At 40.9% G+C, this 17,392-nt stretch overlaps 1 non-coding gene and 1 pseudogene across 1 annotated transcript; one reads left to right on the forward strand and one right to left on the reverse strand.

The window, feature by feature from the left end:
* Positions 1–509: 509 nt before the first annotated feature.
* On the reverse strand, positions 510–581 carry TRNAR-ACG (transfer RNA arginine (anticodon ACG)). The gene has a single exon. It is a non-coding gene; the product is annotated as a tRNA-Arg (tRNA).
* Positions 582–13,883: 13,302 nt separating this feature from the next.
* On the forward strand, positions 13,884–14,910 carry LOC147374466 (methylosome protein WDR77 pseudogene; annotated as a pseudogene).
* Positions 14,911–17,392: the final 2,482 nt, after the last annotated feature.

Raw genomic sequence — 17,392 nt, forward strand, 5'->3', positions numbered from 1 at the left:
TCATTTCTACTTAGGAGACAGATAACTTACTAGCCTGACTTAACAACTGGATTGGGCGACAAGAGAGATAGGAGAATTAATAATAGCACTGAAGTTTGGACCCAGAATTAACCTAAGAATAATACTGGAAGTGAAGAAAGGATGACAGCAAGGGAATCACTTTGAAGTTGAGAAATTGAGTTTCATGTTAATCTTTGTGTCTGAGATGACATGAAAGACAAGCAGAAGTATCTGGCAAGCACTCTTTCTTCATTTCTCTGACCAAAATGATGAATGTGGGAACCACACAGTTTTCAGCCTACTCTGTGTTGAAATGAGGATTCTATCCTCAGTGGATGGTTTTGAGGCAAGCAAAGACTAAGCTGAGGTAAAGTGAGAGTGAAGTCGCTCAGTTGTGTCCGACTCTTTGTGACCCCATGGACTGTATGTAGCCTACCAGGCTCCTCCGTCCATGGGATTTTCCAGGCAGGAGTACTGGAGTGGGGTGCCATTTCCTTCCCCAGAGGATCTTCCCAACCCAGGGATCGAACCTGGGTCTCCCGCATCGTAGGCAGATGCTTTACCATCTGAGCCACCAGGGAAGTTACTACCATCTGAGTCACCAGGGAAGCTGAGGTAAAGTGACATGTAAATTTGAAGGGGTGCCAAAAATCTCAGATCAAGATACGTAATATTTTATGCAGTATTTTTGAACATCAAATGCAAAGAAAATATCCGCAATGAACAAAATAAAGACAAGATCAATATTACTAATGTTTTATTCCTTTTGCCCCGTGCTCCAATATGCTCAACATGAAGCTACCACTTATCCTATCCTTATTTAAATTTTTTATATTTTGTTTGGCATTGATTTTTTGCATTAATTTCCATTCCTTAAATAATAAATGAAGATATTATCTATATTCATTACTGAAGGGTATTTTTAGTGCCCCTTAAATGTTGTGCCTGAGGCAAATGCTTTGTTTTCTTTGCCCTAGTCCCAGACCTGTTTAAGAGAAATGGAGAAAATGTCACCTATGTGTATTAGTTCACTAGGGCTGTCATAACAAAGTACCACAAACTGGCTGGCTTAAATGAAGTTGATTGTGTTACAGTTCTGGATGTTGGAAGTCCAAGGTCAAGGTGTTGGTAGGTTTGGTTCCTTTGAGGGCTGTGCTACAGAATCTGTTCCATACCTTTCTCCTAGACTCTGGTGGTTTCAGGAAATCTTTGGTGATCTTTGCTCTATAGATGCTTGATCCCAATACTTGTTTTCATGGTGTTCTCCCTGTGCCTGTGTCTGCCTCGAAATTTTCCCTTTTGTAAAGACACTGGTCATACAGGATTAGGGGCCCACCCCATTCCAATATGACCTCATCTTATCTTAAGTAGTTATGTCTACAATCACCCTATTGCTATGTAAAGTCATATTCTTCCCTACTGGAGATTTAGGACTTCAATAAATGAATTTGGGAGAGGGGACACAATTCAACCTGTAACACCATGTTTAGTAAATTTTCTATATGCTTTAGTCTAGTATTCTTTAGAAGTCTTAACACAGTTAAGCTCAGAGTTTCCATTCTGCATTCAGCGATGAGCAGGGTTGACTTATAGCCTCTGACTTCCTTTTGACTACAAATACTACGACTATCTGACTATTAGTTCTATATCTGCATGCACGCTAAGTTGTTTCAGTCATGTCTGATTCCTTGCGACCCTATAGACTGTAGCCTGCCAGCCTCCTCTGTTTATGGGATTCTCCAGACAAGAATACTGGAGTGGGTGGCCATGCCCTCCTCCTCGGAATCTTCCTAAATCAGGGATCAAACCCATGTCTCTTATGGGTCCTGCATTGGCAGGCAGGCTCTTTACCACTAGCGCCACCTGGGAGGCCCAATAACTGGCTGACAAATCATTAATATTAACCGTCAGTTCATTAGAAAAAATTACATTCATTCCTCCTATTTTGAAGAGAAAACACTTCATTATCATTTAATGAGTAAAAAACCCCAAGATAGATCAGAATATTCCTGACATTATGGAGGATGTCACTTAGATCTATATGTGGACTTCCCAAAATCTAGTTAAAGGAAAAAAAAAAAAATATATATATATATATATACATTGTTGTTGTTGTTCAGTCGCTAAGTCATGTCTGAATCTTTGTGGTCCCCATGAACTACAGAAAGCCAGGTCCCCTGACCTTCACTGTCTCCCAGAGTTTGCCTAAATTCATGTCCATTCGGTCGATGATGCCATCCAACTATCCCATCCTCTGTCACCACCTCTCCCCCTGCCCTCAATCTTTCCCAGAATCAGGAATTTTTCCAGTGAATCAGCTCTTCACATCAGGTGGCCAAAGCATTGGAGCTTCAGCTTCAGCATCAATCCTTCCAATGAATATTCAGGGTTGATTTCCTTTAGGATTGACTGGTTTGATGTCCTTGGTATCCAAGGGACTCTCCAAGAGTCTTCTCCAGCATCACAATTCAAAAGCATCAATTCTTCAGTGCTCAGCCTTCTTTATGGTCCAACTCTCACATCCACACATGACTACTGGAAAAACCATAGCTTTGACAATACAGACCTTTGTCAGCAAAGTGATGTCTCTGCTTTTTAATAAGCTGTCTAGGTTTGTCATGGCTTTTCTTCCAAGGAGAAAGAGTCTTTTAATTTTGTGGCTTAATTTTAATTTTAATTTTGTGGCTTAATTTTAATTTTAATTTTGTGGCTGCAGTCACTATCTGCAGTGATTTTGGAGCCCAAGAAAATAAAATCTGTCACTGTTTCCACTTTTTCCCCATCTATTTGCATATTTATATCATATATTGCATATATATTTATATTATAAACATATATACATATTTTATATATAATGTATATAATTACATAAAAGCAATGGGGCTTCCCTGGTGGCTCAGATAATAAAGAAACTGCCCACAAAGTGAAAGACTCGGGTTTGATTCCTGGGTCAGGAAGATCCCCTGGACCAGGGGATGGCTACCCTCTCTAGTATTCTTGCCTGGAGAATTCCATGGACAGAGGCTACAGTCCATGGGGTTACAAAGAGTTGGACACAGCTGAGTGACTAACAGTAACTAAAAGCAATACAGAAAGACAAAAGAGGGAGGAACGTAGACCATGGTGAGCTCAAAATATTCCCTATCTTCAGACTTCTATTCCTTAAACTGAGTTCTAGCATTTCTACTTGGAAAAACATCCTTTTAAAACTTAAAACACGTCTGCCACTCCGACCACCTTCTGCCAACCCCTGTGTTCTCCCCAAGGAAGCAGGAACTGCTTAACCAGACTGATAAGGCTCAAAATACTCATCTGGCCACACATAAAATATAAGCATTCACCATGCATTTAAATGCAAAAGGTACATACAGGTGACCTCTTTGCCTTCTCTATTCTTGGGGTTACGGAGAAGGCGATGGCACTCCACTCCAGTACTCTTGCCTGGAAAATCCCATGGACAGAGGAGCCTGCTAGGCTACAGTCCATGGGGCCGCTAAGAGTCAGACATGACTGAGTGACTTCACTTTCACTTTTCACTTTCCACTTTCATGCCCTGGAGAAGGAAATGGCAACCCACTCTAGTGTTCTTGCCTGGAGAATCCCAGGGACAGAGGAGCCTGGTGGGCTTCTGTCTATGGGGTCGCACAGAGTCGGACACGACTGAAGCGACTTAGCAGCAGCAGCATTCTTGGGGTTAAGTGTGTAAATAGGCCTAGAATTGCCACCAAGGAAAAGCATGTCCTTCCAGCTGTTAGGGAACTGGTTATTGCTTCTTACTGTGGTAACTTGTGGCTTCCCAGAGAGTGGTGACATGTCAAGGTAATAGATTGGGTTTGAGAGCAACAGGTGGGAGGCACTGTTTAGGCTTCCATGAATGTTTTTTTTTAAATAAACACTGATTAATTGGAATGTGTCCAGAGGTACAACGGTAACCCTTTGGGAAACACTGACCTAGGCTATGTGTATCAGGTATTAATAAATGACCCTGGACAACCTGTCCTTCACCTTGTCCTCTCCTCTTGTTGAAAGATGAACTGTAAGTCAAGGAAGCAGCCACAGGTGAGGCAGGCGTTGGTTCTGATGGCTAATCTGATATGAACAATCAGCCTATAAAAATGCATCTTATTTGCACCCACAAAGCTCAGCAGGAGGAGCTCCTCTCCTCACTTCTTTGCAGGCCATAGCCCTTTTAAAAACTCTTTTCCTACCCCCCCCCCGCCCAACCCCCACCCTGTGATGGCTCAGCAGGTTAAGAATCCATCTGCAATGCAGGAGACACAGGAGGTGTGGGTTCCATCTCCATGGGTCAGGAAGATCCCCTGGAGAAGGAAATGGCAACCCACTCCAGTGTTCTTGCCTGGAGAATTCCGTGGACAGAGGAGCCTGGCAGGCTACAGTCCATGGGGTCACAAAGAGTCGGACACGACTGAGTGACTAAGACTTTCACTTTCCCTACCAAGGCTCTCGGTGTTCCTCGTGACTTGATAGCATCTGATTAACAAAAGAGATGGAGCAGAGAAGGGGACACACTGCCTGATCCACCCCAGGCCTCACACCCTTCACCCCACCCCAAGGACTGCCCACTTCCTAGAACTAATTAGAAAAAGTACAATCAATAATGCATTAGCCAGTCTTTTGAAATTCCTCTTGGGTCAGCAGGCATGGGCCCTGCTGAATTTTACACTTGAGAAATTAACCAATTCTTGATTTTATTTCAAAGGTCAGAGTAATAGGGAACATACTTCTTTCATTTCCAAGAAATTCATTTTAAAATTGGCATCTCACACATAATAATATCACTTACAATAAGTCTGAAGCTAAAGTAAAAAGAACTTTTCTCCCTAATCATCCTATCAATCTTTGAAAATCTTTAGGTATTAACTGTATTTAATATTTCCCTCCCAACAATAATGTCACATGTGATTCTGATAAAATATCATTTAAGTATGTATGAATCTGAAGTATTAAAATTTTTAAAGTGAGCGATAAACAAAAGTACATCAAGATACTAGTATATTCATTGTTGAATTTTTGAAATGGCAAACTCCTGGAATGGACAAAAATATCTATTGATGGGGATCTAAATAAATGAATCATAGTACATCCACAAAATAGTAGTACATTGTGCCATTTGCTTTTTTATTTTTAATGAAATTTATATCTGGAGGTCTTTAAGCCATAAAAAGGAACTAGGTAAATTTGTGTGTGTTTTCCTGAGAAAATCTCTGAGACACATAATTTTCTTTAATGATAGAGTGATCCCATTGGTGTAACTTTCTTAGAGTGTGTGCATGTGTGTGTCTGTGTCTGTTCCTCTGTATGAAAGGTAGAGTCATTCATTCAATAAAATATGTATTATGCCCTGTTATGGACCAGGCACTGGGATTTTTTTTTAAAAGATATTACAGAAACAAAGAGGAACAAGACAAAGTCCTTATTGTTAACAAGCTTATTTGTGAATGGAGCAGAAAAACAGTAAGGAAGTAAATAAATAAATCAGATGCTTTTAGACAGTGACCAACACTAAGAAGAAATAAAACTGACTAACGACAAACTGCGTAAGATAGGCTGAGGTAACACCTGAAAGCCAGAATAGATCAGGGGAGTCTTTCAGGCAGAAAAACCTTCTGATGCAAGACCCTCAGATAGAACAAAGCCAGTGAGGTAAAACAGGGCTAAAGAAGATGGTAGAAATAATTGAAGAAGCAGGCAAAGCCAGATCAAGAAGAATCTTCTAGCTCATTTAAAGGAATTTACATCTTATTCTATATGCAGTAGGAAACCAAGGAAGCTGGGATTGAGCTGGGCTTGAGTGATGAGGGAGATGACCCAAGATGAATTACAAACCTTAAAAAATGCATAAGCACTCCCCATGCCAGTCCTTAGGATGCATTAGAGGCATCCAAAATGTAGGCAGAAACTTTTTCTCCACTGTTTTTTTAACTATGTACAAATAATATTTGAAATGTTTAATGAAAAAATGGGTTAATAATGTAAGGTGGCAAACCAACGCTGAGAATGTTTTCTGGTTTTTTGGTTTAATGTGCAATACTTTTTTCTAAGCATCAGTCTTCACCAGACTGTGAGCAAGGACAATGTCATACTTGCATTAACTAAGACCTCCAAACTTCTGAACTCCCCACCAATTAAGGAAAAAAAGTATTACTTTTTAAGTTCATCCTCTCTTCTAGCCAGTTCAAACCAATTCTTCACATCCTAGCTTGGGCTTCTTTAAAGAGAGAAATGATGTCTAACTCAGATTTAATGAGTTAATGCAGGAAGAACTTAAAGTTAGGTGCATATTGGTACTACCCAGAAAGTTAGTACAGGTTCCTCTAGAGGATCACTGCCATAGGATAAGATCTGAATATCTGCATTTTATTCAAAGTTTCCAGGTGATTGATATGCACCCAAGCTTGAGAACCAGCAAGTTAACATATGTGCCTAATCTAGTGTCATTCCTGGCATAGCAAACCCTAATAAAAAAATGTTTGCTCCTCACTCTTCCTCCTTCTGTCTGAACTACAGAGTAGTTGGTTTCCCTTCTATCATCTGTCTCACCAACTCTTCAGTGAAACTAACAAAATGAAAACTAAGAGAGATAAAATGTATGACCCTTGTTTAGTTGTTACGTCGTGTCTATTTGCAACCCATGGACTGCAGCATGCCAAGCTCCCATGTCTTTCACTGTCTCCCAGAGTTTGCTCAGATTCATGTCCATTGAATTGATATGCTATCTAACCATCTCATCCCCTGCTCCCCCTTCTCCTTTGACTTCAATCTTTCCCAGCATCAGGGTATTTTCCAGTGAGTCAGCTCTTCGCATCAGGTGGCCAAAGTACTGGAGCTTCAGCTTCAGCATCGGTCTTTCCAATGAATATTCAGGGTTGATTTCCTTTAGGGTTGACTAGTTTGATCTCCTTGCAATCCAAGGGACTCTCATGAATCTTCTCCAGCACAATTTGAAAGCGTCAATTATTCAGTTCTTAGCCTCCTTTATGGTCCAGCTCTCATATCTGTACATGACTACTGGAAAAATCATAGATTTGACTAGAAGAACCTTTGTTGACAAAGTAATGTCTGCTTTTAAATATACTGTCTAAGTTTGTCATAGCTTTCCTTCTGCGGAGCAAGCATCTTTTAATTTCATGTCTGTAGCCACTGTCTGCAGTGATTTTGTACTATTCTGCACAAATAATACAAGTCCTGTGTGCAAATGTTAAGTTTTATGTGCCCTGCAATTACAGACACTTTTTTGGCCACTTTAAAGAATTTGCATATGCATGAGATGGGTAGGAATAGTGTGGGACCTGTCCCTCTCAAAGAGTGACAGTTGATGGTAATGATTTGCTCCAGCCCCCTGAGCCTCCCCAACATGAGAGAGTGATTCATTTGCATTCAGACTCATCCACACTGTTGGTAATATCTCCAGACACCACTGACTGACTCAGCCTCCCTGGAAGTAAAGGTCAGGCACTGACAAGGCTGCAGCTGTGCCCACCATAATTGGAGCCACTGAAGTTCCTGGAGGTACTGAAGTACCCTGAGACTCTGACTCTTCCCACAATCTCACCTCTGAAGAGCTGCATGAACTCTGGGTCTCCCAGTGGAGGGGCCAGAGAAACGCAACTCAAGAGTATGGAGGAGGTTACTTCTTCTGACAGATGAGACAGAAAAAGAAGGCAGCAGATAAAGGAGACTTGCTCTTCTGGGTCCTCTCCCTACTCTCCTATCCATGTTGTACCCCTATTCCCCAAGCTCTATCCCCATATCAAATTGATACTTCCATGAATCAGTCCCTAAGGCCATCATCAGGCCCCCAAACACATAGCAACTAAAAGTGAGATGTTAAAACTAGGCAGCTGACCTCACTCCTCTTCATAAAATATGATGGACAAGGAGGACCCCCTACTCCCACCTCAGGAAGAACCAGAGGTATGAATGGGAGGACAGAGGAATTTCCCAGAAAACAGAAACATTGTCCACTAGATTGACAGAACGTTCACGACAGCACAGAGTCCTTGCCACGCCCATCCACCAGAGTCTGAAGGCATGCTGTGCACCAATGACAGCCAGACATTTTCACTCTGTCCCTTTTAAAATGGAAATTTCTTTTGCAATTTTTCCTGCTAAAGTTTAATTACTGCATATGCTTGTGTTGAAAACCAATAACTTATATTTAAGTTTTTACATCATTTGACACTGGGGAAACACAAGGAGACCAGATGGAAAGGAATGAACATCACTCAGAGACCATAGACTTTAAAGAAGACTTTATATAACTATGAAGAGGGATATATAAGTGCAAAGAAAAATGTGATATTGAGTACCAAAGAGATGGACTACGAAAATTCACTTCTACTAGCATGATGAGTATACCCTTGGCTTCTGCATCCCTGCTTTCAATAGCTATTATTGCCTTTTATATCTTTTCTTTTTTTTTTTCCTTTAGCATTTTCTAGTCTGACAGGTGTAAAGTGGTACGTTGATGTTAATATAGTTTGCATTTTTATGACTACTAGCACACTGGAGCATCTTGTGATATATTTATTGGTTGTTTGGATTTGCTCTTGTGAATTGCATAATCATACCCTTGTTTGTTTTTCTGTTGAGTTGTCTTCTTTGTCAAATTGTAAGAGCTCTCTGTGTATTATAGTTATTAACCCTTGCTAAATCCATCATCTGCTTTGCAAATATTTGTTCCAAATTTAATGACTGTCTACAAGCATTGCTTATACTTTATTTTACATAAAAATTTTAGTATTTATGTGCTCAGATATATCAATTTTTAAATTGATGCTAGAAAAAAATTTATCATAAAAAATTTTTTAATAGATTCTAGGCTTATTATTTTATCATCACCATTAAGGTCTTTCTTTCCCCATAGACTGTATGCCTTGTCTCTTAGATTTTTTTTCTAAAATTTTAACATTTTAATTTTTATAGTTAAGTCTTTGAACTGAAATTTACTTTTGTATATGTGAAACGTAGGAATCCAATTTTATTTTCTTATAGATGAACAACAAGTTGTACCAGCACCAATTGTTAAATAAATTGTTTTCTCCATGAATTAAAATATTCTCTTCATGTGTTAAATTTTGATGTTCCCTGTATGTCTGAATGAACAATTTGTCTACTCCTGAGTAGTGACATTGTAGAGGCAACTATCTTACCCCACCTCATATAACTTGCTTTGGCCTAAAGAAAGGGGCAGAAGTGACAGAATGCTAGTTTCAAGCCTAGGTCTCAATATGCTTTGCATATTCCTGTTTGTTCTCTTGCACCTTTCCCATAGCCATGAAAAGAGCTTTCTATAGCTTTTTCTCTATAACCACTGCCCCTTCAACTTAGAGACAGACCTTAAAGCAAAGCCAGTCAGACAAGTTCAGACAAGAAATATGGGTGAAAATACCTGTCAGGGTGGTCCATGCCAAGATCCTATTTGTCATTCCCATTGTGCCCTTGCTATCTCTGCAGTGACTTATACTATGCACATCAAATACAACCAAGACTGCCATTTTGACCACAGAAGATTGGACCAGTTATTCTTACCTATGCTGAAAGCATATATAGTTACCTGAACAATAGGAAGAGCTAATCCTTTGAGAAGCTTAGAATAAAACTCTGCCCAATAGGGATACCCTGTATCAAATGGTAACAAATCAACAGACTCCATTCCTCTTGCTAAGGATGAAGTAATGTGTACACAGAAAAGGGTGAGGATACCATTGAGTGATAAACGTTTGCTCCCTACTCCACATAGTTTGCGTCCATGCCAGTTTAGGAAGTGCTGGCTATTCTCTGGGGTTTAGCCTATGAATGTCAACAAATCTGTACTTTCTAACCTTTTATTTTCCAACAACAGAATAATAGCTGGTATATTTTAGTATTTACCAAGCAAAAAAATAATACCAAAGAATACCCTATATTTAACATATATATGTCATTTTGTTAAATCCTAATAAATTAATCTACGAGGTAGTTAGTATTCTTATTTTCTTTTTACAGGTGAGGAAACTGAGGTTTAGAGAAGTAAAATAACCAGTAAAATAACCAGTTCATTGTCATATAGCAGGGAAGCAGAACTGGGATACAAAATCAGACCTGTCTGGCTCCCAGAATAGTCTATAGCAATGGTTCTCAAAGTGTGGGCCATCAGCACCACCTGGGAACTTAGAAATTCTTGGGTCCTACCCAGACCTACAGAATCAGAAACTCTGAGAAAGGGACAAGACATCCACATTTTAACAAGCTCTCCTCACCAGGATTTTGATGCCCGCTTAAGTTTCAGAACCACTGCCTTAGACCATACTACCTCTACAAAATAGTTTTAAAGGCAGGAATAAATTCTGTGAGCATAAATGGTCTGAAAGTCTTCCTGAAGACTCTAAGCTGAGCTTTAGAGGATGTAGAGAATGAAAGTAGGTATAAAAAGGAGATGTCAAAAATTAAACATACTCTAACCAAATGGACTTCCCTGATGGCTCAGATGGTAAAGTGTCTGCCTGCAATGCAGGAGACCTGGGTTCAATTCCTCGGTCGGGAAGATACCCTGGAGAAGGAAATGGCAACCCACTCCAATACTCTTGCCTGGAAAATCCCATGGACAGAGCAGCCTGGTAGGCTACAGTCCATGGGGTCACAAAGAGTCGGACATGACTGAGCGACTTCACTTTCACTTTCAACCAAATGACCCAGTAATTGCACCCTTCGTTATTTACCCAAAGCAGTTGAAAACTTACGTGCATACAAAATGTAGCACATGGATATTTACAGCAGGTTTATCCAGAATTGCAAAATCTTGGAAGCAACCAAGATGTCCTATAGTAGATGAATGGATAAATAAACTGTGGGTATATCTACACAGTGGAATGTTATTCAGTGCAAAAAAAGAAGTGAGCTATTAAGTCATTAAAAAAATTGAGGAAATCTGCTCTTGTTGTTCAGTCAGTCACTAAGTCACATGCAACTCTTTGTGACTCCATGGACTGCAGCATGCCATGTTCCTCTGTCCTCCACTATCTCCCAGAGTTTGCTCAAATTCATGTCCATTGAGTCAGTGATGCCATCTAACCATTGCATCCTCTGATCCCCCTTCTCTTTTTGCCTTCAGTCTTTCCCAGCATCAAGGTTTATTTCAACAAGTCGGCTCTTTGCATCAGGTGGCCAAAGTCTTAGAGTTTCTGCTTCAGCATCCGTACTTCCAATGAATATTCAGGATTGATTTCCTTTAAGGTTGACTGGTTTGATCTCCTTGCAGTCCAAGGGACTTTCAAGAGTCTTCTCCAGCACTACAATTCAAAGACATCAATTCTTCAATGCTCAACCTTCTTTATGGTCCAACTCTCATATCCGTACATGACTACGGGAAAAATCATAGCTTTAACTATATGAACCTTTGTCCACAAAGTGATGTCTCTGCTTTTTAATAAGCTGTCTAGGTTTGTCATGGCTTTCCTTCCAAGGAGCAAGTGTCTTTTAATTTCGTGGCTGCAGTCACCATCTGCAGTGATTTTGGAGCCCCAAAAAGCAAAGTCTGTCACTGCTTCCACTTTTTGCCCTTCTTTTTGCCATAAAGTGATGGGACCAGATGCCATGACTTTAGTATTTTTTAATGCTGAATTTCAAGCTGTTTTTTTTTTTTTTTCCACTCTCCTCTTTCACTCTCATCAAGAGGCTCTTTAGTTCCTCTTCACTTTCTGTCATTAGAGTCGTATCTTCTGCATATCTGAGGTTGTTGATATTTCTCCCTGTAATCTTGATTCCAGCCTGTGATTCATCCAGCCCAGCATATCACATGACGTACTCTGCATGTTAGTTAAATAAATAGGGTAACAATGTACAGCCTTATAGTACTTCTTTCCCAATTTGGAACCAGTGAATTGTTCCATGCCCAGTTCTGTTGCTTTTTGACCCTCATACAGATCTCTCAGGAGACAGGTAAGGTGGTTTGGTGCTCCCATCTCTTGAAGAATTTTCCACAGTTTGTTGTGATCCATACAGTCAAAGGCTTCAGCATAGTCAATGAAGCAGAAGTAAATGCTTTTCTGGAACTCCCTTGCTTTCTCCATAATCCATTGAATATTGGCAATTTGATCTCTGTTCCTCTGACTCTTTGAAACCCAGCTTGTACATGCAGGATTTTTCAGTTCACGCGCTGGTGAAGCCTAGCTTGAAGGATTTTGAGAATAACCTTGCTAGCATGTGAAATGAGTACAATTGTACAGTAGTTTGAACATTCAATTGTACAGTAGAGGAAATTTAGATGCATATTAATAGGCAAAAGAAACCAATCTGAAAAGTCTACTTATTTGTAATAGATGACTCCAACTATATATGACATTCTGGAAAATGCAAAACCCTGGAGGCAGTAAAAAGATCAGTGGATGCCAGGGAATGGGGACTCTGAGAGATGGAGCAGAGAGATTTTTAGGGCAGTGAAAATACTTTGTATGATAATATAATGGTGGATACATGTCATTAGGCATTTTCCAAACTCATATAACATATAACATCAAGAGTGAACCCTAGTGTAAACTATGGGCTTTGGATGGTTACGATGTGCCAAGGGAGGTTTAGCAATTGTAACAAATGTACCACTCTGGTGAAGGATGTTGATATGGTAGAAATTATGCACATATGGGAGCAGAAAGCATATGGGAAATCCCCATACCCTCCTCTCAATTTTGCTGTGGATCTAAAACTACTTCTTTAAAAATTGCCTTAAATAAATAAAAAATAAAATACTAAATAGAGAAAAAGTACTTTGTCTGGGAAGGTTGAAAGTCAGAAGAGTAATTATGTGGATGGAAAGACCAAGACCAGCTTTCATGCAGGAGGTAATCATTAAAAGAAGCTATAAAGAACAGTTAGAATTTGAACAAAGAGCAAAGGACAGGACTTTCTATCTTGAGATTCTCAACCTTGGCACTAGGAATGTTTTGGAAGAGATCATTCTTTGTCATGGTGTCTGTCTTGTGCGTTGTAGAATGTTTAACAGCATCCCTAGCCTCTATCCACCAGACACCAGTGGCATCCTCCAGTTGGGCCAACCAGAAAGTCTCCAGATACTGCCAAATATCCCTGGCAATAAGAGGACGGAAAGAGCAATGTCACGCGTGCTTAAGAACCAGATAAAGAGCTAGGTGAAAGGAACAGCAGTTGGAAAGGCAAGGAGACAAATAACACAAAGCACGAGAATCGTTCAGTTAAAATACAGTGTTGTAAAAACTATTCATTATGAAAGTCAAAGCTGGAGTGTAATAAAGTAATGAATGGTGGGGCTAGAAAAGTCTTCTGGGACCACAAGTTTTCATGAAAAGTGGAAGTGTTAGTCGCTCAGTTGAGTCCAATTCTTTGTGACCCCATGGACAGTAGCCTGTCAGGCTCCTCTGTCTAAGGAATTTTCCAGGCAAGAATACTGGAGTGGGTAGCCATTCCCTTCTCCAGTGGATCTTCTTGACTCAGGGATTGAACCTGGGTCACTCACATAGCAGGCAGATTGTTTACCATCTGAGCCACCAGGGAAGCCTCACAGGGTGTCATACTTTCAACTTAAAAGTTTGGAGTATATCCTGTAAACAAAGAGGAAATATCAAAGGTCTTTGATCTAGAAATAACAGCTTAAGAGCACTAAGATTTGTGGATAATGCTGTTTAGAAAGAATTAAAATGATTGCTCAATGTCCTTCTTTGGGGAGAGCATTTTAAAGGACTGCTACATAGATAAACCATTAACACTCAATATTTTCTTCTTCAGGAGATATAGAAGCTGTAGCCTGTTTTAAAGACCAGAGGCCCAGAAAGGAACCAGATGGGGGCTCACTGAGCTGAATCTCAGGCGGGCGTCCAGTTTGTGTCTAGGCTGGAGTTAGAATCGTGGAGATGCAGAAGGAAACCCCGTCCTTCCTCGTGCCCACACCCTGTGGCCAAAAGTGGAACCCTCCCCCTAACACGCCTGCCTATGGAGCAGGCATTGGAGGCTGCACTGTACCTGTTTGGTGGGATGTTCCTGCTCCAGGCTTCTAACCTGAGTGACCACTGCTGGGCTGGCCCCCTCAGGCTTTTCAAGGCCACTTTGTGCCGCCCCCAAGGAAGGTTTCTGCTTCGTGGAGTCCAGACAGAGGCGAGTGGCTAACCTCACTTGGATAGGAGACAGAGGTATCCTAGTGGCTTCTGATCCAGGTGCTGTTGAATTGTGGGAGCTGGATGAGAATGAGACGCTCATTGACAACAAGTTCTGCAAATATAAGCACAATGACATTGTGTCTACAGTCAGTGTCCTGAGCTCTGGCACACAAGCTGTGAGCTGGTAGCAAAGACTTCTGGATCAAGGTTTGAGACCTTGCTCTGCAGATGGTTCAAAATTCCTACCGAGCTCATTCTGGGCAGGCCACCTGTGTTGCTGCCTTTCTCCACAAGGATCCTGTGTTTCTTTCATGTGACGAGGACAATAGAATCGTATTGGAGGATATCTGCTGTCCCAAGCCAGCCTCACAGATGGGCCATGGTGCCTCTGGCTACCTTCTTGCCTCCCCGGCTTTGCATCCTCAGCAGACTGAAGTCTTTGTCTTTGGTGATGAGAATGGGACTGTCCCCAATGTGGACACCAAGAGTGCAAGCTGTGCCCTCAGCTCGGTGGTGCAGTCCTAGTGCGTCTCTGGGCCGGTGTTCTCTCCACACAGTGCTCCCTTCCTGGCCTCTGTCAGCCACAACTACTCACTTGCTGTACTGGACTTAGACCTTTCGGAGGTTTAGAAGCCAGACCCAAAGAAACTTTGTGAGAGAGGCTACTTGGTCCGCACTGAATCACTCCCTTCTTACCACAGCGGGCTGGGACCGTGAAGTCCTCCACCATTTCAGGCCCACAGAACCTCTCCCAGAGCCTGGACCTAAGAGTGTTGCCAAGTAGATTAGATTTCAGACAAAAAGCAAATCCCCCGAGAGTATCCACTCCCTTTGCTCCTGCCCTCTCGTTGTGTGAGACAACACAGGAGCCTTATAGAGTGTGTCAGTACACCAGATCTGTGCAGTTAGTAGGCATTGTCTCTCAGGCTGGGGGAGGCTGGATTCTGAAGTCTTATAGTCAGGGAAGAACAATTTCCTTGAACAGGAAAAAAAGAAATATTTTCTACATCAGCTAGAGGATGGTGAATGCTTTTTGGACAAAAGTTTATGGAATTCTTCAGGAAAGCATACTAGAGTGGGTAGCCATTCGCTTCTCCAAGGAATCTTCCCAACCCAGGTCTCGAACCTAGGTCTCCTGCATTGCAGGCAGATTCTTTCCCGTCTGAGCCACGAGGGAAACCCCATATAAAATATTTCATACTAAAACCTTTTTCTTAAAAAGCTCTTAATTTGGAGAAGCAAATGGCAACCCACTCCAGTACCCTTGCTTGGGAAATCCCATGGGGAGTCTAGTGTGCAACAGTCCATGGAGTACAACAGGGCCGGACACGGCTTAGCGACTAACAACAGCAAATGGCAGTTCTAGCCAATGTGTGAGAACAAAGACTTGTAAGGAATCGGGGGTTGGGGCTGAAACCAACATCCTATTGTTTACAGATGTGAATGTCTACTTAGAAAAACCAAAATAAACTGCAAGCAAATATTTAAACTAAAAAAAAAAAAAAAAAAGCTCTTAATTTTTAAGTTTTTAAAAAAGGAGATTTTTAACATTTACTACTGTTTTTTTCTATCATACTGTAAGCTCTGAAGAAAGTGACTATTTTCAGCTCAGAACTGACATAAATGGGTGCTGCTGCTGCTGCGCTTAGTTGTTCAGTCGTGTCCAACTCTTTGCGACCCCATGAACTATAGTCCGCCAGGCTCCTCTGTCCATGGTATTCTCCAGACAAGAATACTGGAGTGGGTTGCCATGCATTCCTCCAGGGGATTTTCCTGACCCAGGGATCAAACTCAGGTCTCCCACATTGCAAGCAGATTCTTTACTGTCCAAGCTGCCAGGAAGGCCCAAGAATATTGGAGTAAGTAACCTCTCCCTTCTCCAGGGGATCTTCCCAACCCAGGAATTGAAACGTGGTCTCCTCCATTGCAGGTGGATCCAATGAATAAAGCTTTTGACAAAAGATGATGAAATATACATCTTGTTCTAAGGCGTAAGTGAACTTGACTTTTGCACTTCTGCATTACCTATGTCCAGTGATTATACTTCAATTTTCTGGTCTTTAGAGTCTATCTCGGGACCCATAAACCTCTCAGCACAAAATATTCATGACCTCATTTCACATGGCTCCCAACATAATATCATGTGCTGCTGTAACACTGTGATAATAATATGGTAATTAATGCTCAATTAGCTTTAGCAGCAAGTGAATTATTGTTGGAGAAGATGAAAGAGGGCAGTCCAGAATTAATTTTGTTAAACTAAAAACTTTTAAGAATTGGGGAAAATTTAAATCACAAGAAAAAGAAAAATAATATATTTCATAGGACATGAGATATTAAAATCTGAAGTAGACACAAATTTACTAAGTGGCATTCCCATTCTAATTCACATGATGCAAAAATGTCAGGATTATTAGTTCTATGAGTTATAGTCCTATTGGAGCAGACAATATGATAGAATATGTATATTTTCCATAGCGGTAATGCCCTTTCTGTGATTTTGATAAGTGCATCTTTAGTTACGCATTAATACATAAATAATAATACAATTTTGAATTTATAGAGCTCCTCTAAAAAAATCACATGTCCTAAAAAATTATATTCAAAGTGACCCTAATGAAAATAGATTTTTTCCACTGTGAAAGAATTTCCTCCCTCTCTCCAAAGTAACTGGGGAATGAACGGTAACAATCGAACAGAAGGCAGACAAGGCATGTCTAAACCAAATGTAAATATGTTGTCTTAAATATTTTACATACCTTTTGAAAGTCAGAAGAGACTTCTTTAGGAAGATGATTTTTTTAATTAACATATAAATATGCATCATGACTTATGCATGCATGCTAAGTCACTTCAGTCCTGACTCTTGGCAACCCCATAACCTGCCAGCTCCTTTGTCCATGGGATTCTCCCAGCAAGAATACTGGAGTGGGTTGCCATGCCCTTCTGCAGGGGATCTTCCTGAATTAGGGATCAAACCTGTGTCTCTTATGTCTCCTTCACTGGCAGGCAGGTTCTTTACCACCAGCAACACCTGGGAAGCCCATGACTGCCGAGGTCCAACCCCCGCTGATCCAGGGAGTTTGAAGCAGGGACGGTGTCGGCGAGGATCAGGATACAATAGCTTCAATTAGATATTAATTAGAGATATAAAGAGTAATGGAATGAGGATAGCTCAGTAGGAAAATTCAGTGGAGAAAAGAGGCTGAGTAGCTTGGTTTACGCGGGAGACCAATAAAACTTCAAGACAAGAAGTTTGCACCACT

The sequence above is a fragment of the Bos grunniens genome, chromosome 4, assembly GCF_055505025.1.
Source record: "Bos grunniens cultivar Pamir isolate PY7600 chromosome 4, Bosgru_T2T1.0, whole genome shotgun sequence".
NCBI lineage: Eukaryota > Metazoa > Chordata > Mammalia > Artiodactyla > Bovidae > Bos > Bos grunniens.